This window comes from Amblyomma maculatum, chromosome 1 (genome assembly GCF_055883805.1).
Source record: "Amblyomma maculatum isolate TAMU_Amacu chromosome 1, ASM5588380v1, whole genome shotgun sequence".
In the NCBI taxonomy this organism is placed as follows: Eukaryota; Metazoa; Arthropoda; class Arachnida; order Ixodida; family Ixodidae; genus Amblyomma; species Amblyomma maculatum.
The window spans coordinates 117,695,296-117,719,852 of record NC_139344.1 but is presented as its reverse complement, the minus strand read 5'-3'; the positions used below and the strand labels follow the sequence as shown (position 1 = coordinate 117,719,852).

The window sequence follows — 24,557 nt, the reverse complement described above, 5'->3', positions numbered from 1 at the left end:
CCGCAACTTACTGGAGACAAGTGTTTCCTGGAGTGATGCTCGAAGGTTTCAAAGCCACACAGGCGAAATCCCGCTTAGAATGCGGGTTGTAAATCTTCCACTCAAAACAAGACCGTTGTAAAGAAGTATGAATTTACACCGGCATGACTTAGATATTTGGCTAATAAATAAGAATTCTGTGTAAAAGTAGAAGTCGTAGTAAGAGCAGAAAGCATGCATCGGATCTTGAACGGGTTCGCAAACGCGGCCGATTAACCATGCGGCGAGCAGACGACACCCTATGACACGCAGTGAGTGGACGTGTAAGTACGTGTAAGTAAAACCCCTTGATACTTTGAAAGTTACGCCAACGATTGAACTTTGCCGCCGCCGCGCTACCTCCTCGCCTCCCCCTCGCCCCTTGCGCGCCCCTTCGCTGAAGGCCGGCTCTCCGCCCGATTTCCTGAGCGACGATTGGTCTTCCTGCTGTTGCCCTTGGAAACCGACGCGCGTCCGGCGTTTTCCTTGTGTTTTCTTTTTCCTTCGCGCCATTTTTCTCCTAGTCTCGGCGAGCGAATATTGCGCGCTGTGCTTTTATTGCAGCGTGCAAGCTCTATGCCGTGCTGTTGCGCGTACAACTGCAGCAAGCGGCCTGAAGATGGTTATGCGGTATTCATGATATCTCAAGGCAAGCGTGACGGCTTGCGCACGAGTCAATGGATTCACAAGATTAGTCGAAAGACGTTTATTCTTAGAAAGAACAGAGTTGTCTGCGACGTCGGGTGCCTTTCTCACTCCCCGTAAAACGAGTCACCTGACGCTGCGTTTTTTATTCCTGCTTGTTCCTCAATATTTTTGCGGCGGCAGCACGTTCATTGTATAAAAATAAGGTTGTCCTCTGCAGCTTGCTTAATACTCTGCGAGGCTCCAAGGCTCCATCATTTAACACGCTTCAACTTCTGTACAGTCAGAAACAGATTGCTATAATCTGCTTTTTGCAGTCAGAGATAACTGGAAAATTACAGTCTCTCGATTGCATTTGTCGCGATTATGCCAGGATCCCTCGCCTCCTTCACTAAAAATCAAAATTCGGGCTTGTAGAGGAGGTAACTTTTCCAGCTTGTAGTGTGCGTCGGTTACTCGAGAGCAATTAATGCTGGCCCTGAAAAACTCTTTGGCAAGTAAACCCGAGGTATTGCGGGTAATCTGCACTAGTTAGGTCGTACGGCATTTTTTTTTTCAATGCTTGAGTGTGTTGCCATGCTTCGACGCACGCGTGGGTTAAAAAATCTGCGTTCGTTTTATCAGGGATACGGCCAATGTGCAGGAGGTGTTCATATGATCACACACGCTTCACTTTGACCATGACTACTAGGCGTTGGCAGATTACCTTCGCTTTGAAAGCTGGAGCTCTAAAACCGCGATTCCGCGTATTCATTTATTGCGAAAACAGTTATCCCATCGATGTCAAATCAGCCGGAATCATTGCATCAATTTTCTGTATTTACGAAACTTAAACAATCAATAATGATTATAGTTATGATGTAAAAATAGGGGAACATTTTGCGAGCAAGAATCCTTAACACTGTAACATATTACTCATTTCAATTGTATGCAAGATTTTTTTTTCACCTAGCCTTAGTGATTAACTTATCGCTCTATGTTCTAGCTACATTTCACTGAAGACCAGTTTGAGCCGCCAATATTACACGAACTCGAAAAAAAACCAGGCCAAACGCAGTTCCATCAATTTTCTATCACCGACCTGTCCTGAAGTAAAGGAAGCCTCCTCGACAGAGACATGAACCTCGCTCTGATAGTAGTCAGTTATTTCTGTGGCTTGCTCTTTTTCCATCCTCCATTTATGAGAAAATAAGAAAGTATAAGAATTAAAAATCAATGTATAGTTGTCTCGTCAGATATTATGAGATAATAGAGATATGACTGACAACGTAAGTCAATGAAAATTGAAGTATATCAATGGGTCATGGGGCGGCATCAGATTAAATAGTGATGGTTATGAATAGTGATAGGTAATGATGGTGACTGTTACGGATAATAATAGTAAATGATAGTAATAGGCCTGGATAGTGAGGTGATAGTGTTCGTTGCGGATAGTGACAGTTACGATAGGTCACTGGCATTAGTAGATATAGTGATAGATAGGATAGCGATAGTTAATGAATTGGCAGTTATATGCTTTCTCATTTCCGCACGTTGAAGACCTATGTGCACCTTGTAATTTTTTTTTGATCGTTGCGTTCAATGAAATCAAGCTCTTTTACATAGCGCATGAGACCACAGCATGCTTGCCCCAGAACTTCAGTGTGTCGGCAAAAGGGCCTACCACTTCTCCCAGTGTACCCTGCTGTCTTTTAACCACACGCGAAGTCAGTGAGGGGCCGCGTACTCATAAAATTATTTAATTCCTCCATCAGCATCATATCAAGGCTGCCGTGGCAAACCTGTTCCTTGCCTCGAAGCAGCAAGGAACAGCTCAAAATTTGGTTTTATACAAAATTAACTAATTTTGTATAAAACCCCATCGATGTCAAAGGGCCTACCACTTCTCCCAGTGTACCCTGCTGTCTTTTAACCACACGCGAAGTCAGTGAGGGGCCGCGTACTCATAAAATTATTTAATTCCTCCATCAGCTTCATATCAAGACTGCCGTGGCAAACCTGTTCCTTGCCTCGAAGCAGCAAGGAACAGCTCAAAATTTGGTTTTATACAAAATTAACTAATTAACGCAGATTATCGCGGAGTGCCATTACACTTGGCCTGAGCTTTTCAACGGTATACGGTTCGATGTTGCAGCTAAAATTTAGATTTTAATTGCAATTTACTAAATATCAATTAATTTGGCTCAGTAATTGATCGAAATACATGTACAATTAACCAATAATCCAATCTCATGGTTGATCACGTGACATATACTATGCTTAGAGAGATAGCTTGACAGCTTCCACCGATCACCGAAGAGGTACCGTGGTATAAAGGAGCTGCTGAAGGTAGGTCAGACGCTACCTTAGCGAACGCTCCCTTTCCGAGGCCGAAAGGCCGGCTAAAGGTGTAGTTTAAAGGGACGGCTGGTTTCTGAAACGCGATAAGGAGCCGTAAAGGTGAGAGCCTCAAAAGGGAAGGCAAAGGTTGGTTCGTGAATACGGGGGTAAGTCCTGCTTTGACCTTCTCTGATCTTGAAGTTCAAAGCACCAGCCTGGATTGTTTTCCGAAGTTTTACCGCGGTGACAGATTTCACGCTCTAAAAAAACAAACACAAAGTCAGAGGCAGTACTAGATTAAGTGCACAAAGTAAAACCTTATCATGAGACTTAAAAAGTGTCTGTAGCACAGAACTCGCCTGAAAGCTTTGTTTATCAGTATTCCCCATTCAAACAGTTCTAAGAAGAAACCAATCAATTCATGAACTTTCGGCATTCTCAATGCTTTTCTCGCAATTTTTCAAAAATTTTGTGCACTCCTGAAGCGCTGACCTGGCCCAAAAGCTCGCGCTTCCCTCACTGTTGCCGCCGGTCGGCGGGCGTCAAGGAGAAAAAGCGTGTCGTGCGCAGCGCTCGCCGCCGCCGCGCGAGGAGAATCGAGGAGGAAAGCGCGGCGCGGAGGAGAGTGTCGCTACTTTCAAATTATCAAGGGATTTTACGTGTAAGCGGGCGTCAGCGCCCCCTGGATCTCTCTCTCTAGAGCATCGCGGAAGGGCATAAGAGCCGGCAGCGCGGTCCACTTCCCCTATTCTGTATCCATGTTAAAGTGCTCTAGAATATTCTAGAGCACTTTATCCATGCCCGCAAAAGGCGGATTGCGGCCAGTGTTGCCAATTTAACTACTTCGTCGCTAGATTTAGCCACTTTCGGACTCAACTAGCTACCAAGAAAGTTAGTTTAGCCACGAGTAGCTGTTTTAACTCCTTTCTTCAAAATCTAGCTACAAATCTAGCTATTTTGGTGAAATTTAGCTTAAATCTGGCTACATTTCAGAAAATTACTATTCTGGCGTGAAACATCTTCCCACAGACGCTACACATGATGAAACTGACGTCAGGCACATAGTGCCATCTGGTAGTTTTTAAACAAGACGCAAATTAGACAAAGATACCTTGTGAGAAAGAAGGAAACACTTAAAAGAAGAGAGGAGGAGGATGCAATACAATGCGCCATCTAGTGGGTGTTGGTATGCCTCCGCCATGGAGGAGTACGTTTTTCCTTCCTCCATGGCCTTCGCCCACGGCCTTCGCCGCCTCTGCCTCCCTGGAGCTTCTTCCATGGCTGCCTCAGCGGGAAAAAGAAAAAAATAGTCACAAAGTGAAGCGAGGCGATGCGGCTGATGTGGCTGCGCAACTTCTGACGGGTGTCGCCTATCGCGCAGCTTGGGTGGCTTGGGGGCTCTGATGAGCATCGAAGTCGTGCGGTACACTATTGTGCATGTGTGTACACATTCCTATTACTTAAACTCTTAACGTTCCCTGCGAGGCGACCATAAGGCGCCTGAAATCGACTGTCTGATTCGACTCTCTTTGCGGATCTCTCGCGGTCAGCGCCGAGCGGATGAAAGAGGCCGAGAGGCCCACCGGTCTGAGTTACGCCGAGTCGCGAACAGAAGATTAAACCTTTCATAACTCTTCATTCATAGGCTTCCGTATACGCGCAAAAAGTACAATAAAAGTTCATTCTTTACATGTTTAAAGAGCAGTGATGCATTCACAGATTGTTCTTCTACCATGGCTAATCTTTTCTTAGCGTGCAATTAACGCTTGGCGAAAACTTCGTCTGCCTAAATTATCGGAATCGAAACCTGAGCACATTTATCATTCGTTATTCGTTAGTTAGCACTTGTCATGCGCAGCCATAGAGTTTCTTACTCTTACCTAGAGGGAAAGCTGTGCTGCCGTCTATGGGCGTTTACACGGAGTTTCCAGACGGCCAGTTCAGCCACCATGGGCGCTCAAAGCATCATGGGCCGGTGAGCTACCGAGTGCAGAACTACAACTTTTGGCCAAAACTAATGAAAAGATAAACGTTGTTCTACCGTAAATAATGTCCTAAGATTGAATATTGTGACTATAAATTACAAAAAGAGAGAGAAACAGAATGCCAGTGTGAGATTTATCCAATATAAGCGATGGCCCTTTCTCCTATTGGCTTAGTTTTGAGCAGCACAAATACCAATATTTCGCACTTAATAGGCAAACTTTGAAATAAAAAAATGGTATGAAAATATTTTTCGTTGTACCATCACTTAAGAAAGTTTTTAGTGGCATTTCGGGAAACAGAAACCATTTAGTGGCGACGTGTGCTTTTGCGCCTTCGCTACTATGGCTTTCGCAGTCTATGTACGCGCCTTCAAATGATGATGATGACGAAAAAGAAACATCGCAGTAACGCCACTCCACGTACCCGAGAAAAACCGACTGTCCCGCAACAAGTAGCACACCGGCCCATGATTCTTAGCGCGCCCATGGTGGCTGAAGTGCAGCGCCCTCAGCTTTCCCTCTAGTTAGTGTAAGGAACTCTATGTGCGCAGCCGCCTGCCGGAAACCATGTCTTGATAGCTGCTTTTATTTTTACAATAATAGAGCTGTCAAATGCATTATATATCCAAAATATAGAATAAAATTTTTAGGAAAAAATCTAGCAACTTTTAGCTCCTTGCTAAATTTTTTAGCTACTTTTCCGCTTTTACGTTGCCATCTAGCTACTTTTGCTCACCGACATTTGGCAACAATGATTGCGCCTCGTGACAGAGCAATATTTCTAGGGACCCTAACAGAGCACAGAGCGTGCAAAGACTGCAGCGTCGGCGGACGTCAGCTCGTCCAGGTGCTCGTCCAGGAAGTAAGTGCGGTTTCTTGATGAGCAGCGTTTTTACTGGCCCTTTCCTTTCAGCTTTTAGGTAGATCGGGAGTGAGCTTCCGCAGGATATTATTCGGAAGGCTGGCTCCTCAGCCTGCTTAGTGCAACCGATTTGGTGCAAGGGCAGTTGGTAGAAGACTGTAATGGCGGTTGATTAGTTAGCAAATGCTAGTTGACCGAAAATAATTTACGCACTACTTTACGCCGTTGTGAGCGCGGAATCCCGATGTGTCGGAGGCGTGTTTTCGTTGATGATATGGCGGGTACGGGTCATCTGACTGCACAAACTCCGCGGGTCGACTCCTTACTAGCGGAGTCAACAGTATAGCTAGCAGCTGTTGAGGTATAGACCTGCCTGCGGCATGCTTACACATTTTAGTCGAACGACACTGCAGAGGAAAAAAGGCCTCGTGTCTCGTCCTATAAAACTTAAGGCTAAACCACTGGTCTGCTTCAAACCAATATGCCGTCTCATTTCTCTGCTGCAAAAATTGTTGGAGCTTCGGCCTCTAGCACCACAATCTGCGCTTGTTTTCTGCAATTAGAAGATCTGGTACCGAATATCGAAGAATACGGGCCCGTGCCTCGTTGGAGCGCGTGCCTTCTGAGCGCCTAAAAATTCCACGTATCTGGCTTCTGATTCACAGGCGCTCTTGTATCGGGTCTTGAATATTTGGGGGCTGGGCTTTAAAAAAATCCTATGCAAAATCTACAACCCCATTCGAGCTGAAATTACGTTCACAAAGTAGCAAAATATGGTCTAAGTTATCTGATAAGTGATTGAACATCGGTACTTGCCTAGATTTTCCGGAATCGACGGGATATTGCTCTCGGCGGCGTGCACAAATTTCGCAGAAGCGAGTCGAGAAGCTGCGGTGACATGGTGCGCCATCTGTCGAGCGGCGAGGTAACCGCCATCTCCGGCAAGGCCATTGGTGCCGTTGGCGCGCTTGCTTCGAAGGTGCAGATCGTCTGCTCGTTTAAAGTAATACCACAAGGAAGAGTCACCGCTTCTCTTACTAAAAACAGTAGTGGAAATGCTACATCAGCAGCATTAGAAACAAAAATAAATATTAACTCGTCGCTTGCTCTTCCGCTACGATTCCGGTGCCGTCTGCTTTTGACTGTTGGTCTGTTCTGACGACTCTTGCTCTGTTCTGATCCCGAGGAAAGATCGAAATTTTTTGTGTGTTCGCCCTATAATGCATTGTGTGCTGCAGTGATATGCGTTCATTTTCAGCGATAGAAAAGGCGGCAGCTGTGTCATGGCTTGTTGAATCCGGGTCAGTTCACTGCGTACGCACGAAATTCAAGGTAAAATTTCGCCGTCGTCCTCCTTGTGAAAGGTCACTGCTAAGATGGAAGAAAATGTTCGAAGAAAGAGGCTGTCTTAAAAAGAAAGAAAGAAGGGATAAAGGGGGAACACATCGCAGTATTGCTGATGCCCTTGAGGGTGCATTTTCGTCGGACCCTCAGATGTCCTGTACGCGCGCTGCGCTGTTGTTCGGAATGAGCCCGTCAACGGTAAGTCGCGCGATGAAACGCAAGGGCTTCTATCCGTACAAGATGCAAACTGTACAAGCGCTTTCAGAAGACGACAGAGACCGTCGGCTTCAATTCTGCCACTCGGAACAACGAAGGATAACTCAAGACCGGGGACATCTGAACTTTTTATTATTCACTGATGAATCCATTTTTCACCTGGATGGAAAAATCAACAAGCAGAACACTCGGTTTTGGGCAAAAGACAATCCTCGTTTTTATTCCACAAACGACAAGACCCCACATATCATGGTTTGGTGTGGATTGTGGCGCGAGGGGCTCGTTGGGCCTTTTTATTTTGAGGACAACGTGACTGCCGAATCATATTTGGAAATGCTGCAGCAGAAGATTCTGCCAGAGTTGGAAGCAACACATATGCAGAAAGAAATCTGCATATTTCAGCAGGACGGAGCTCCTGCTCATTACGCCAGAAGTGTCCGCAACTGGCTGGATGCAACATTTCCAAACATGTGGATGGGTCGAGGCTCGTCCAACATGCCATGGCCGCCCCGTTCACCTGACCTAACTCCATGCGATTTTTTTTTATGGGGCTATCTAAAAAGCCGCGTGTACCGCCGAGGCCGACTTCACAGTTGTTCAGAGCTGAAGCAGCAAATTGAGGCTGCTTGTGCAGACATCACGGAGCGCATGAGGGCATCTGTCTTCAAAGAATATGAAGAAAGATTGCAAAGATGTATTGACGCCGCCGGAGGACATTTTGATGTATAAATCACAGCAAGCACTTCGACGTGAACGCCTGAGTACTGTTCGATGTAAGTGCGTGTTACAGTCTCGGGTGTTTTCACTACGATCTCTTTCATATCCCATGAGCAGCTTGCGGACGTTGAACCACAGAAAATGATCAGCCAGATTGGACCAGATATTGACGGCACCGGAATCGTAGCGGAAGAGCAAGCGACGAGTTAATATTTATTTTTGTTTCTAATGCTGCTGATGTAGCATTTCCACTACTGTTTTTAGTAAGAGAAGCGGTGACTCTTCCTTGTGGTATTACTTTAAACGAGCAGACGATCTGCACCTTCGAAGCAAGCGCGCCAACGGCACCAATGGCCTTGCCGGAGATGGCGGTTACCTCGCCGCTCGACAGATGGCGCACCATGTCACCGCAGCTTCTCGACTCGCTTCTGCGAAATTTGTGCACGCCGCCGAGAGCAATATTCCGTCGATTCCGGAAAATCTAGGCAAGTACCGATGTTCAATCACTTATCAGATAACTTAGACCATATTTTGCTACTTTGTGAACGTAATTTCAGCTCGAATGGGGTTGTAGATTTTGCATAGGATTTTTTTAAAACCCAGCCCCCAAATATTCAAAACCCGATAGATGCGCGTCAGAATATCGGTCAGCACGAGCCCATGCCCCTGTGTTGCGCGTGCCTTCTGCGCGGCGCGCCCCAGTGTTCCACGTGCCTTGCTCTCGATTCATAGGCGTTCGCGTGTAGATGCGGGTCAGCTTTTTGTTGCGGAAGCAACACTATGCTAGTCGTCAAGCCATTTCGCGGAGTCGCGGGTGAGCCAAGCTGTGGATGCTCGAGTGATGTCACAGCCTCCTCGGAGCCACCGGCTACTCCGCTGCGCGGGTGAATCAGAGGCTGGTGCGCATGCACCAGGAGGGAGTGACATCACATGGTGCACAGCAGGCGCTCTGGGCCGTCGCCCGCTCTTCCGTGGCACGGTGACTCATTGATGCCGCCGCCGCGTTCACTGCAGATATTGCTTGCGCAGTTCTACTCTAGACGGGCATTGGTCAAACCGCAGCCAATTTTAAGGCGAAAGACTTTAATACCTCAAACTGTAGCCAGCAAATGTGTGCGCGTTTCGGGTGCATGCCTTATATAGGCTTATGCCAATCACCATTGAATTCGATAATAGCAATCGGATGATGTCAAGACATGATTTAAGACATTTTCAAGATAATTTCATGATAATTTACGACTAATAATAAAATAGTTCAACATATGCCCATAGGAACCCATGAATTTGGAGGTCATCGTAACTATCATTAACCATCACTTATAGTAAGGGGTGTTTAACTATAACACTAACCAGACATTAACTAGTACTCAGAAAGTGCAAGCCATGGTTAGCTATCACTAACCGATAGTAATGGTTAGATGTTGACGTCATGACCAGATGTAACGTAATCATGACATAACATCTCGTCATGTCTAATAACCGTAAGTGATAATGACATCACATCCAGTCATGAATTCATGACTAGACCTCGCCGGGCGTTTGATCCAGGCATCCGTGTGGTGCCTTTTATTTGCCGCTTCCTCGAACTCGGACCACAGAGCATATATAGAAATAGACGCAGTGCAGTATAAGCATCAGCGTTTGGAACTGATCGACAGCAAAGAAAAGTGCAGTATCTGTGACAATTCTAGTCAATCACAAACGGTCTCGCAGCTAAGCAGCGTGGTAGGGAAGGCTTCCACCTTGAAGCACCCGCTCCGCTTGTGTGCGGTCGCACCGAGATGGCCGTTCCAGAGGGGCTATAGTAGCGCTCACCCGCATCTGTTGTTCTCTGAAAGGTTGCCTCAGACTTTTCGCCCCACAAGTGCTGACCCCAGGGCGACCACTAGGTGACATCTCCGGCTACTCCTCCTCACGATAGGTCTCGAGGGAAGTGCGCTCTTTCTTGAGACCGGCCATGTCCTCCTTTACTCCTCCTCGATCATGCCAGGGAAACATGGCCGCCAGCGATGTGAAGTGACAAGCGATGCTTAGATGGTGGTTGTTCCTTTGCCGCAAAAACCAATACTGAATACTTAGCGCGCATGGCTAATAGTAGTGTTCCTATCGACTGTGAACATTTTCCCCTCAAGCCTAGAAGCATGTGTGTTGATCTAAAGAGAGTGATCTTCCAACCTACGAAATGTACGTGGCACCGGTGTCACGATGTGTTTGTGATTATTGCTTGTTTTTAATACCCGCGAGGATCTTCACGGTCGACGGCCAGTAACAGTAGTTCACGGTGATATTCGTGCGCACGAATCGGCTCCACAGTGCATCGAAAAGTGTCTGTGTATGTGTTGAGAAAGTGTTTACGATTCGAGTGACTGCCTCCTATCTAGAGAACTGTCCATGCTTGCAAAGTTTGTCACACTGTTTTCTTAATGCTAAAATGAACTTGGTGACAGCTATTCGGGCACCCGTTCCGCTGGTCGCAGTGACCGTGACAGAAACGAGCCCGGGACGTTGTTTCCGTGACTTGTCAATCACCCGTGTTGATCGCGGTTCGTGTGTGTTGTGCTTGAAAAATGCCGTGCGTGCGCACAGCCACAGTGCGGCGAGCCCTTCAAAAACGACATTGTACGCAAAACGATGTTAGCTGCACTGCTGTCGAGCTACTTGCCACTACTCTGTGGTTTGCGCTTTGTGCATATATGGGTGCTCGACGGTACTGTATAAACAGTGAAAATATCTGTACTTTTACGGCAGGTGTCGCTTCGAGAATACTTTCCTGTTTATTTATTTTTATTTCCTGCTGGCTATGTGCTCCTATGTATGCAATAAGTATCTGTGGGATGAATCGGTCGACTGAACACAACTTCTGTATGTGATAAGCTAAACACTTCACCACATGAGGTTTTTAAGAAATATATATGTATATTCATTTGACGCACTGCCAACAAAAAAGAAGTAGTACAGTATAGCGGGAGGTTAGGCTCATGAAAAAAGGCTCACCATAAGCAATGGTGCCTCATCATATGGACACTTTGGTCTATCTAAGCCATGTTGAGCATAAAAACATCTGGTTAAAAAGAAAGAAAAAAATTTAGGAAATTCTTGTGATTAAAATCTGCTTTCTTGTTTTATAACTTGGATGAGTTAAGTTCATTGGACAACTTATTTCAAATAATGTGATGTAGACTTTATACTGACATGATGCTGTTTTGACAACACAGGAAGAAGTGTGTATGTGCACTTGTAATGCACACTTTAGTTGCCCACCTCATATACATTGGCCTCAGAGTGCTGCTTATTCTCGTCATAATCCCAAAAGCATGCACCCCCTTCCATTGTAAAGCAGCTGATAAAGGACTACAGGACTATTTGAGCATTGCATATGACACAGACGTTATTTATACCGACTCTACCTATGTACTTAGTCTCAGTGCATTACCACCTATATAACGAATGCACTACACTGGCAATCAAGAATGGCACTTCATTAATTATTGAGCACAATGCATGTTGTGCAGTAGATTTTTAGAGATAAAATTACAACTGGCATAGCTCTTGAATCTATGTAAAAGCAGTGACAAATGCAGCATGCACTCTTCACGTCCCTGAAGAGGCATATTCAACAGAATTCTGAATAGTAACATTGATGAAGCCAATTTTTTAGGCCTCTTTTTAGAGCGCAAGCAGATGCGGGAAGCAAAGGATCTGCCATTGTAGATAAAAAGGTTGCAGAATTTCTGCTAGTTTGTTCAAGAGATCATTGTTGCATGTTGTATGTTTTTTCAATGTGCAATGTGACCTAAGTGGAGATCTGTTTTCCTTGCATAGCAACCTTAAATCTACACCTCAAGTAACTATGACCTGGCAAAGCATGACATGGTCCATATCATGCAGGACATGTTAATATAATGTGTGCCAAGTAATCAATTCTTTGCATATCACGGTCAGCTTCAGGGTTTGGTTCTAGGGAGCAAAAGGGCTTCCCTTTAACCAAAAAAAAGAATACAAACGATTTCTTGCTTACTTTGTATTTATCAAACTATACCGTGCACTTATTGTTGAACAATAAATGACAAAGTAAATGTTTAACGCATGCTTTGCATACAACAGTTCTGTGAGCAATATTCATGTATAATCATTTTTATATTCAGCTTACAATATATGCCCTGTATACATGGACTCGACAGTCGGGTAGAGTAAGCCTGTCGAGTAAAAAAACAGTTGTTTGGTTCATTCAAATCCATATCACCTTCGGCATATGGAAATAAGAGCACCAAAAGCAAGAACGAATTACGGGTTTGAAACGATTAGATATCAAATGACTGCCCTTTTAAATGAAAACAGAAATATCCATGACCTCTTGTACCAATGTAAAAGTAAAAAAATTTACAAGAGAAAAGTGATTGCACTGCTGACTGCATGACGTTTTGGTACATCCTGTGATATACTTTGTAATCATATCAGTGAACATGATTCTTTTCCTTTCTTTCCCTTCATAACATCCTGTATTTCATCATTGCTTCTTTTCAAGAAATCTTAATTTACTGTAACATGCTCTGTAGAGCTTTTCGTTCTTGTATGTTCATCGTAGATCGCTGTGCCAGCAGTCGTGGCGTGTGATGGTTTCATGTTGTTGTTTTTTTTTCTTATTTATTCAGAACACCTTAGGTTCAGGTATTGTTATTTTTGAAATGGATTTTGTTTCATGTGCTTGTGGAAACTGATGTCATGATGACCGCTACACATATTGTATTTGCTTGTTTTGTATACGTGTGTCAAATGCAATTTGCTTCCCCCAGGGAGGAAGGCCCATGTCAGGCATCATGCCTTTTGGCCTCCTTCCTGAAGTGTAAAAAATGAAATGCACTTCAAATAAATAAATGTATCAAATGTATGTGCAGTCGGGTCGAGTAAAATAGGCACGTAGCGGGTCGCGTTAACTCGCTTGCAAAAGGTAGGTTAACTCACTTGACCCACTTGTCTAAAAGCATGAAGACGCTGTCGAGTCGGGGAGTCGAGTTAAGGCGAACTTTGGAACCAAAAAGCCACCGGAGCGGCAAGGAGCATCAGCAAAGTTGAATGCTTTTTAGCCCTCATCAACGATTAAAAATAATAGAAGCTCTCGATAGTAAAAGGCAACAAAAGCAAATACGAGTAAATAACTTGCACAATAACTTCAAATCTCGATGCTATGCACTACTGTTATATTTACTCGCTAAAAAGTGAGTTCATGTAGACACCAAGCGTGTCGAGTAATGGTGACCTCGCTTACTCGACCCAGTGCTGTCCAGTCCATGTATACATGGCTATATAGCTTTAATAATAGGGTTCTGCTTCCAAGGTCTTTATATCTTGATTTGAAAAATGACCACAGGAATATTTTACTTGCTAGAAGGCTTCTGAGAGGGGAGAAGAGGGGGGCAGCACATCAGCTTCCACCATATCAGTTAAGACCACAGCTGCGTCTCGATCGTTTTACTTGAAGGTGGCCACAAGAGGAAAGGTTACCCATCTTTATTTCGGGAAACCATGCATACTAAGTATCCCGGGTAAATTTAATCAAACATTAAATTAGGTAGAGTGGTCTAGGCTAGTGAAACCAACCAAGAACTATTTTGAGTTGATTGCCCTAGTCTCCCGTGGTTTTCTATTTGCCTTGGTTTTTCTGCGGTTAGTAAAAACTAATTAATGACTTCTTTATTTATTGGCCCCAGGAGCAAAGCATCAGTTCTGAAGTTGTAGGTAGTGTTGAAAAACAGCTACCCGCATTGTTTGCATCAAGATATGATTTCCATATCTTTATTCACTGGCTTCCAAATCAAGCTACCATATGACTATAGCTGCTCTCACATCTCTCACATCATGCAAAGCCACACCATGGAGAGCACTTCTGACAAAAGCAGATTTTGGGATCTGAGCCACATTTCGGGACATTGAATGGAATTGCTGTCATGCAGATGCTTTCTTTATTGTGCGTGTTACCAGTTAAGATCATGAAAAAAATATTCTGCAAAATAGAAATCAAATTGGTGTAAACATTTCTGTCAGCTGTTTTGGAAGACGGTTTACTGCTTCCTTATTGATAGTAATTGTTCTTGAAGCCACTATATAGTCTTAATCATAAGGCTCTACAATAAAACACCACTCTAGGCCAGGCAACTCTCAACAGTCCACAGCTGGATTAATTCACTGGGCTAGGGCACATCGACTTTTTGAAAGCTTGTGTTCCCGGTAAGTGCCTTTGGCCTATTGTTGGAGACGAAGTCGGGCTTGCGAGCAGTCCTCTTCACTGAGGGGAATTGTAGTCGAAGTCTTCACGTTGACCCACTGTAGAGCTTGGGCTATGCGTGCTGCTACCGAGCCGCGTCGCATCGAGACGAGGCTTAGCGCGGCGGCGGCGGCGTGGCAGCTCGAACAAACATAATATTGATAAACTTAGACCTACCTGGGCGAACTAAGCGTTAACAATGCCTCTGGATATTAGAATCCGATGGGTCCAACATCGATGGTGTCCATATTATTACACTAGAGATTTCAGCAGAAATCCACAGGGCAGGTGCATCATGCACCCATGCGCAGGTGGCCAAGAATGACTAAAATGACAACTAATGTCTTGTAATTACCACTGTACTTAACGAGAAATTGTAACGACTACAATTGATTTGTAATGAGTAGTAATGACTACAACGGAGAACTCATCACTTGTAATGACCAATAAGTCCAACGACGACGTGTAACTGCTACAATTGTTTAGAAATGGCAAAGTACGCTTGGTCACTAAATGAGCGCACTTTCGACAGGACACAGGGAATAACACAACAGTTTGCACTTCACTAACAACTGAAGAGAATTTATTGCATGCTTTCAATAAATAGGAATAAGGCCCTGAAAACGAAGCCATAAAACCGTGCTCTTGTCACTCCTTATCGTCGTTGTTGGTCCAGATAGCTGATTTCCTTTTTTGATAGCATAAAATGATGGGTTGCTTACACAAGCAACCCATCAACACAACTGCCTGTGTTCTGTAGAATTGCGCTCTTTTTTAGCGATCATGTACCAACTGGCTCGGCTAAACTCCTTGATATGCTTAGCAATAAGTTTGAAGGCTCCGCCTTCTAGAATACGGGTCCGCGAGCGATGGTCTCGCCCGACGAGTGAAAAACCTAGTCTTTCCTAAAAACACCGGTTTATTCCGGATCAACAGAAAAGTGTAAAATAAAAAAAGAAACGGCATTGGTCAAAGCTGTGCTGAAAACGTGCCGTTGAAGTGCGCGACAATGGACTATGCAGAATAAAACGGAACATGGGTCAGGGCTTCACCGCGGCAATACAAAACACACTGCGGTACGGATAGGGCGAGTAATAGGGCCAAAGCGTTTACGACGCTACAAAAGCATTGCTTCTCGCATGGCAGCACTCAAGCTAATACTCCTTAAGCATTCTTGTAGGCACCGCTTCCGTCTTCGTCTGGCAGGACCCCGCTCCGTCGTCCGTATACATCCTGCCGGCCTGGGACGCAGCCTCGCCACCCTTTGCTGGCCGGCCGCCCGGCGAAAAAGCCCCGAGCCATGCTTCCAACGCACTTATCTACCCTCGGTCTCGCGCCAATAGCATGCCGATAACATGCCGCCCCCGCTCCAGGCAACTCGCTCATGCATACTCGCGCTGCCCGGTAGGACACCAACACAAACAGAAAAAAGCGCCCGCAGTTTGAAACACTAAAAGGGGCTGTGGGGCCCCACAAGTTGTAATGACAAAAATGACTGCTAATGACTTGTAATGACAAATGTGTATAACGACAACTTGTAATGACTATAATTCAGTAGAAGTAACGACGTTGTAATAACAAAGTGACTGCTATTGACTTGTAATGAGTAAATGACGACTTGTAACGACTACAATTCATTAGAAATGACTAAAATGCGAAGTAAAGAGTAGTAATGACAAAAAGAATAATGGTGACTTCTTACCCTAATCCGCCTGCCTAACTTTCTGCCGCCTCCTGCTATGCTTTTCTTCTCTTGAAATCCAGTTTGTTAACCTAAGCGACCATCGGTTATCCTCTCTCCGGTTCCTCTTTTCGGTTTTCCTATCTTGTGCTTCGCCTCCACCGAAACACGGCTGCCAAAAACGGAATCAAACCTTGGTCTCTCGGCTTACTAGTCGAGTGCCCAACTGTGGCGCCACTGAGGCGATGACTTGTGATGAGATATGTCTAAGCAGGAATTGTAGACATAATTATGCGAAATCTTAGTGCAGGAAGGTAGCTATTCAAATGCACGACAACGGAGGCCTGACATATGAAAGCTGGCAGAAGACATGCTGGTCAGTGATTGGTCGGTGGACCTTGCGACGTTGCGAGACCTCTTGACAAAGCCTACCTGTCAGGCGCTGCCAAGACGGTGAGAGCGAAATCGCGCCCGGAATGGTTGAATCCCGTGTCAGACAAGTGGTATAGTCGCAGATACAATATTTGATGATTATGATAATAGTATAGTCACCGATAGCGGTGATGATTAAGGTGATGGCGATGTATTAACGACAGAGGTAGTTTAGAGGTCGCTAGAGGACTTTCCACCTCGGGTCTGGACGACAGCGCCCTCTATGTGTTCATTGGATCTGATTGTATTGACATGTGATTAAACATTAATTTTCCGTCACTCGTGCCAGTGGGTCGTCTCTGTCGCTCCTCACCGTCACCTCACAAGGCCTAAACGTCACTTCACATGGTGTCAGAAGTGGGATCGGTGTAACGGCGTCGTGGAGCTGCGTAGCTCCAGCCACTAGCGGCAACTTGCACAATGAACAGCAAGGGAGACTCCGACAGTACGGACGAGGTATCTACAGAATCGAATGACCAGGCTTCGTAGCGCGGCGTTGCTCTGCGCCAGCCTGAGGTCTTCGACTTCTCAGACACGGAATTGTGGCCCTCTTGCCTAGCCCAGTATGAAAACTACGCCTTCGCTTCTGGCATTTCAGCGGTGCCTGAAGAAGATACACCTGCTGCTTTACTGGATGGGTCACGAGGCGCGGTGCCTTTTGCATTCATTCTCTTCGGACACATCCTATTCTGATATCGTAGGTTGCTTTGAGGACCACTTTGTACACCCAGCGAGCGAAGTTTACGAGTGTACCAAGTTTCATCGTTGTGTGCAGCAGCCAGGAGAGAGCGTCGACACATTTTATGCTGAGCTCATGCATCTTGTCAAGCGCTCGAAATATGGCACGTACGCGGTCGAGGATCACCTTGTCAGAGATCGCTTGGTTGTAGGCCTGGCAAACACACACCTCTCGGACCAGCTTGCTCGCAACTCGAAGCTTTCGCACAAAGAAGCATGGGTGCAAGTACGGCAAGTGGAAGACGCGGACAAGGAACGCACTTCCATAAGCCAGACATCGGCAGGTGTGAACTTGGATGCTGCCAAGCTCGGTGTCGGATGCAAGCAGCGTGGAACCAAGTCTAGCGTTACACCCATGTTTGCAGCTGCTAAAGAATGAGGCTGGGTAACTTGCAGCCCTACGGGCTAAACTGATACGTGTTCTTTCAGCGGCTGCACTGCTCATCCTCGCGTTGAATGCCCAGCCTGCTAGTACCGCGGCAATTTCTCAGCAAAGAGGGGCACTTTGCGGAGGTTTGTCGATTGCGCAAAAAAGGAAGCTAAATTGGAACCATTGCGTCTGAGTGCAGTCGCCAATACAAGGGCATAACCAGCCGAACCACTTGTCAACTCTACCAGCTCGTCCTTGGGAAGAGATAAGAGCTGACCTGTTTCACGGTAAATTCACTATATATAGTCACTGTGGACTATTATCAGTTTCCTGTGGTTCAGCTAACCATATCTGCAGTGAAGTCTGTCTTCGCCCGGTCCGGCATTCCTCTCGGTGTAAGGACGGATAATGGACCTCAGTTTGAAGTTCGCTCAGTTTGTCCGCGATTGCTGTTTCGAGCACAAAACGAGCAGCCGTAGGTACCCATAGTCCAGTGGTAAGTGGAGCACGCTCTGCGGACTGTGTAGGAGCTTCTTGAGAAGACACAAGACCCATTTCTCGTGCTGCTGAGTTACAGGGATACAGGGATATAGGCAATGGGAGAGCCGGCTCACCAGCTGCGAGCTAGAGGCCCAAAGGGCACTCATAGCACATGCAAGCGAGGTGGCCCGACTCAGTGGAGCCCTGAACTAGGGGCCCACCCGCGGCCAAAACGGACACAGGCTTCACGACCGCCTCTCCTCTACCGCTACTACTTCTTAAAGAACCAATAAAGTTTTCATTCATTCATTCATTCAACAGCGTCTGCTCGCCGAAAGAGCTCATGTTCTGGAAGGCCTTCGACCTCACCGAGAAGATGGAAATAGCGCTGCCCCGCAGCAAGAGCATAAGGTTGAAAGCAGAAAACCTAAAAGCGCACAACACAAGCCAGAGGAAAGAGGCGCAAAGGGAGAACCACATACTGCGCGCAAAGCGCGATTCTACAGATGCCATGGCTCGCACTACCCGGGTGAGTGCAGGTTTGGCAGTGCTGCATGCAATTTTTGCGAGAAAATCGGACAGATCGAAAAAGTTTGCATTGCAAAGAAAAAACAATGCAAAACTGCTACACATCATCTCGATCTTAAGCCTGCATGCCACAGTATACAAGCATGGTACATTCGCCAAAGAGGCCAGCAAGGGACCTGAATACTGTCAAGAGCCTACAAGCATGTCCAAAATTCATGCTACTGCTGCGCGTCAACGGCAAGATGTTGGAGTCCGAGGTTGATTCTGGCGCAGCATTTTCGCTAATCAGTAAGGACACCTACGCGCAGAACTGCCCTACAATACCTTTACTTCTGGTGCAATCAGACTTAAACCTTCACACCTGGTTAAGAGAGTATTTGAGCCTCGTTGGCGCTACTGAAAATTCTGCCTAAGTCAAAGGACGACGTCCTTTCACTGCATGTCATGTTAGGCAGCGGGCGCATTCTTCTAGGCCGCAACTGAAGAGGCACTGGCTACTCTCAGAGGTGTAAAAATGTTTGTTCGGACCGCATGATCTATTTCAACCCCAACAGTAGCTCGTAGTAACTGAAAACACTGCAAAAGTACTGACCAAAAGTACTGAACACCATGAATGGACTGTTACGCATTCAAGACTTCCATTCAGAACTTCAGCAGCACAGCCAATATTCCAGCGAATAATGGAGACAACTCTCGCCGGAATTCTGCACAGCAGCGTATACTTTGATGACATAATTATCTGTGGAAACATCGCAACAGCATAATGAACTAAACCATGTGCTGTCAAGATTGGTGGACAGCATCAGTCTGCACCTTCAGAAAGAGAAATGTCAGTTTGGCGTCTGCTGTCTGGAGTTGCTAGGACACCGCCTTGATGTACAAGGGGTGCACACAACTGGAGCGAAGTTTAAGGCCATCATGGATGCTCCAGGGCCAAAAACGAAAGTTGAGCCCCAAGCATTCTTAGGGTTGCTTGATTTTTACAACCACTCCTCAAGGACAGAGCTATAGTGGCCTTACTACTGTAAAGGCTTTTGCACAAAGAAACAATGAACACACAGGAAGGAGCACCAAAACACATTTGAAAAGCTAAAGAAGCTCATTCGAGACTCCACTGTGCTTGCCCATTACGACGAACGAATGCCGCTTCTCCTATTGTGCGACGCTTCGCTTTACGGAGTCAGCATTGTGTTGTCATAGCCTGATGAGAGCGGAAGAGAAGCGCCCATTGCATTTGCATCCCGAACGCTCGGCAAGGCAGAAAGAAATTATGCACAATGGGATCGAGAAGGACTTGCGGGAATATTCGCTGTTGATCCTTTCCATAAATATATAACTGCAAAACGTGTGATGGCCATTACAGATTACCAGCAATTGGCATTCTAGAATCGAAGAAGCTGCTTCCACAAGTTCTATCACCTCACATGGTGAGATGGTGCCTGAAGCTGTGCGCTTATGACTACGACTTTGTTTACAAACAAGACAGGCGTAACCAACTGAAATGAAGGACCAGGGAAAAGAAATGTTTTCTTTGGTCCTTCGTTGTAGTTGCGTTGTTTCGATTGTTAAATAAGAATGAAATATTTTTAAAATGCCACTCTGCAATTGTTACTTTTGATGAACTGCAATTGACATCGGAAATAAGCTACATTTCAAATGAAGGAATTGTAATGGCAATCGGTGACTTTTTTCTAACGTGTACAGTTGATTACCGCTGCCAGCAAATGAAAGAACTGAACTGAGCCTGCAGCCGTAGCTTACAATCGAGAAATGGGATAATTAGGGCATAGTAGAGAGTTGCGCGCAATCACCTTGTCGTGATGCTACAATACTAATACGAACTGAGTGCTATGACGGTCTGAAGCGCTGTAACTACCCCACTGACAGCGGACATCTGAACAGCGTTGGGACGAAGGTCGTGAGAGGTAAAAGAGTGTTCTCTGCCATGTTCACACCTCCGAGGCAGAGATTCAATCCTTTCTGCTCTAGAGCCGAACGCAAAGCTGTACCTGTAGTCACCACAGAGTGTGTGTCTTCAACTGAGCTTCACATGGGAAGGAAATAAGGTAATCAGAGCGAGATTACGCCAGGTATTTGACTCTCACAAATGAGAATATCCTTCGCGAATTAGCCTCCATGCCTAAAGCAGCAAGAATTCGGGTACAAAACCGTACACAATCACTTTTTCGAGGGCACTAATTCTCTAGGTATTGTTTTAGAGCATACACTTCAGTTGTCTTCCCACATCACTTACCTGAAAGTGAAGTGCGCATTGGTATTCGAGTGCTGATTAAATAGCTTCCTCATTTTCCTCAGCACACATTCCTACTTCTGTACTTTGTTTTTCACTCTTAGTCACATCAATTATAAATTGTTGCTCGAGGTAGCACTTACCAATTCACATATCATCTGTACAACATATCCAGAATATTAGGGGACACTTAACTCTGCTTTTAGGGGCATGGCGCAAGAGTGTAGGCCATCAGTTCACATATAAACCCCTGAAGAGAAGATTACGGACATGGTGGAACGGCTAAAGCTGTGTGTACTTCGGACGCAGCAGAGTAGAACCGTGTACTAGCCGCAGGCCACTGTGTCAGCACGACAGATGGGCGCCGGAGACAAACGATAACGATAGAGGTGGCGTGGCACTGAGTGTTCTTTGTGTTCCTTAAAATATGGCCCCCGCTTGAAGGAGTCACCATCCTGGCAACTCAAGAGGAAGAGATGACAAGAGGGTTGCAATATGGCTTGAGGCGACAAACATGAACAGCCTCACTGCCACGACGACGGTGGTTGGAAAAGGGGTTACTGGCTCGACGATGTAGTTTACCGGGGACGTGTGTTCCAAGACGTGGTAAAGCCCATGGTACTCTGTTTCAAATTTGCTGGTGGCAGAAACCCATAGCCAAACAAACCTATTGGCTGAGTACGTCGGAGCAGGCGGATCGCAATCGTACTGATCTTTGCAATAGCCTTGCGTGTCGGAGGTAAGCATGCGAGCTATAGCTGACTGCATTCCTCGGCCTTCTGAGCAATATCTGGCAAAGCACTGTAGTCAGAGGCATCTAAATGGTATGGCAAAATTGTGTCAAGGATACAAGATGGCGCAGGGTCGTATAAGAGGAAGAAGGGCGAAAACACATTGTTGCTTGGTTAGCAGTTGTATGCGAACGTTGGAGCGGCAAATGTAACATACATAGCTTGTCCCGAAGTGCACGGTTGAACCGCTCCATGAGACCGTTCGTTTGCGGATAGTACGCGGTTGCAGCTGGATGAATGAATATACAAGCTGATGGGAGCTCTTGGACAACTTCGGACAGAAAACACGACCTCTGTCAGTAGCTCTCGGGGGTCGCTGTGTCGGAGAACGAAGCGACGGAGAATGAAATGACTGTACCCCATCGGCTGTCGCCGCTGGAAGTGTGCTGATCTCCGCTTAACGGGTCTGTTGATCTACGGCGGCGGTTCTCATCAGTTACTAGCGGCATTGCATAATCATAAATATCAATTCCCACGCGATTAAAATGATGAGCTGGACACGGCAGAGGGTCAGCCTGGTGGCAAGAGGAAGTGTTTCGTTGGTGATAGGCAGTACAAGAGCGAATCTAGCAGCGCACAGAATTGTACATGCCTCTCTAGTAATATATCAAACGAATCCGATCGCAGGTTTTCAGGACGCAGGCATGAGAGCTTTGCGAGCCAGTATGATGACGGGCACAAATCTTGGAGCGGGGGGGGGGGGGGGGGGGCGTGGAACGACAGGCATTTTCTGCAGTCTGAGTTGTAGTTCCGAAGGTGCAACAGTTCGTCCCGGGTGGTGAAATGAAAGGCATGTCGACGGAGTGCCTTAGTATGTGTAGCCGCTGTAGTAGTGCCAAGTAAAACTAGCAGAGGAGAAATGCAAGAATCCCGTCGTTGCTCAGAAGGAATATCCTCGATAAGGGCTGTAAAGGAAGCCTCAAGCGGAAATGACGGTGCAGGCGAGCACACAGAGGACAGAGAAAGAGCACTGGCGTCAGTTCTTGCGGCTAGAGCTGTACACTACATGGATGTTGTATTCCTGAAGCCTGAAAGCCCAGTGGCCGACTCGGTCAGATGGATCCTTGAGAGACGCGAGCCAACAGAGCGTGGTTATCTGTAATTACCTCGAAGGAGTGCCCGTGAAGTAAGGGTGGAACTTCGTGATAGCTCACACTATTGTTGAGCACTCCTCTTCTGTAAATGAGTAATTGGACTCCGTTTTTGTAAGAGTACGGCTGGCATAGGCGAAAGCACATTCGGAATAACCAGGCTTGTGCTGGGCGAGGACCACTCTGAGGCCGACACCGCTGGCATTGATACGGAGTTCGGTATGGGCAGTGTGGTAATGACGACGAACGATTCTCTGTGACGTCAAAACATGGCGCAGCTTTGTAAATTCATTGTCTTACGCTGGCGTCCAAGAGGAGAGGTTAGTGATGCCTTTTGTGAGTTGAGTAAGAGGGGGCTGTGATGAGTTTAAAGTTGCGGACCAAACAACAGCAGTTTGAGCCTGCGAAGCTTCGCAGTTGCTTCAGACAGGTCGGTTTCGGGAAGTCGGCAGCGGCGCACAGCTTGTTAAGATCAGGTAGAACTCTATCTTTGCACAGCATTGTGAGTGCCAAGTATTGCAAGCAGGCGGGTGCCGAAGTTGCACTTCTTGAGGTTTAGCTGAAAACCGGTGCGGGTGAGGCAGACATGGTGAAGGCGAGTCAGGTGGACGGGGAAACCATTTGAGAAGACGATATCATAGATAGCGCCAACAGATTTTTCATTTGAGGTCGTGCAGTACGGTGTCCATCATTCTTTCGAATGTGGCAGTGGTATATACCGAGTCCGAATGATATAACATGAATTCTTACAGTGTGTACTAGGTAACAAAGGCGGTCTTCGCACGATCAGCCACATCCAAGGATACGTGCAAATACCAGGAGCACAAATCCAGGAAGAAAAAATTTTACGCCTAGCAAGCAGTCTAAAGTATCGTCGATTTGGGGAGGGGGTACACCTCTCGCCGGGTAATTTTGTTAAAGCAACTATAGTCAACACCAAAGCGCATTGACCTCTCCTTCTAAGGCCGCAAGAAACTTCCATGGACTACAGGATTCTTGAATGACATCGTATTGCAGCATGCTGTCTACTCGTTCAGCGATGACGCGGCGCTCCTAGGGGATACATGATACGGCCTCTGGTGGAGAGGTGGGTGAGTGCCAGTATTGATGGGATGAGAAACGGTCGTCGTCAGGCCCAAGAAAGATTGCGGGGGTAGGAACGAGGAGTGGAATTGGTGTAAAATGTTGAGATGTTGCTCGTGGCTGTGCGGCTCTTGAGCATTGTCTCTAGAGAATGGTGAAAAGGTTCCGCTGCAGTGGATTGGAAGCAACCCGAGTTAGAGTCCAAGCATCAACTTGGCAAGCAGAGATTGAGACATCATTCGTCATTCAAGTCTAACAGCAGGTTCATGAGCTCCCCCCATGCAGTCAAAGCACTCCCCTTGAACCAACGTAGCTGGAGACGTGCGAAGATCAGCCACCAGAAATGTGCTAATGCCGTTATGCATGTCAAGAACGGCAAACAGCAAGCGGAACTTCCAAGGAAAAATAAGAGTACTGTAGCGTCAGTGGAAGGAGAGGCAGAGAGGGAAACAACAAACAGTGTTAAAAATGGGTGAGATGTGTTATGATCGACGAGGGGTTTGGGGGCACAATTAGGACATAGCTCGTTGTGCGGGGCATCGAACAGTGCATAACTAGGTCCTGAGAGCTGTACTTGAGGACCAGCGCAGTCAATCACAACATGATGCTGGGACAGGAAATTTTAGCCGAGAATGACGCCATGAGAACTCGTGGGAAAGAGGACGAATTCGACGAGGATCAAGGTGCCAGCAATGACAGCCCGAGCAGTGGAGATAGTTCTCGGCTGTATATTTTGAGCAGATG

The 24,557-nt window shown here is 46.3% G+C and overlaps 1 long non-coding RNA gene across 1 annotated transcript in view; it reads left to right on the top strand.

The window, feature by feature from the left end:
- The first annotated feature begins 5,745 nt into the window (after positions 1–5,745).
- The window catches only part of LOC146203689 (uncharacterized), a 58,602-nt gene continuing 39,790 nt past the window's right edge, over positions 5,746–24,557 (top strand). Inside the window, exon 1 of the long non-coding RNA XR_014703900.1 lies at positions 5,746–5,829. This is a non-coding gene — a long non-coding RNA (uncharacterized LOC146203689). The remainder of the gene's footprint in view (positions 5,830–24,557) is intronic.